The sequence below is a fragment of the Etheostoma spectabile genome, chromosome 14 (genome assembly GCF_008692095.1).
Source record: "Etheostoma spectabile isolate EspeVRDwgs_2016 chromosome 14, UIUC_Espe_1.0, whole genome shotgun sequence".
Classification (NCBI taxonomy): domain Eukaryota; kingdom Metazoa; phylum Chordata; class Actinopteri; order Perciformes; family Percidae; genus Etheostoma; species Etheostoma spectabile.
Window position 1 is genome coordinate 9,668,019 of NC_045746.1, and position 222 is coordinate 9,668,240.

Here is a 222-nt window from a genome sequence, read left to right on the forward strand (position 1 = left end):
AAGATCATTGGTGCCAACCTGCCCTCCGTTCATAATTTATACTCTTCCGGAGTCAGGAAACGGGCAGGAAACACCACTGCAGACCCATCTCACCCTGGACACAACCTGTTCCAGCTTCTCCCCTCTGGCAGGCGCTACAGAGCACTGTACACCAAAACCAACAAACTCAGGAACAGTTTCTACCCACAAGCCATCACTCTGATGAACAGCTGACTTCTTACC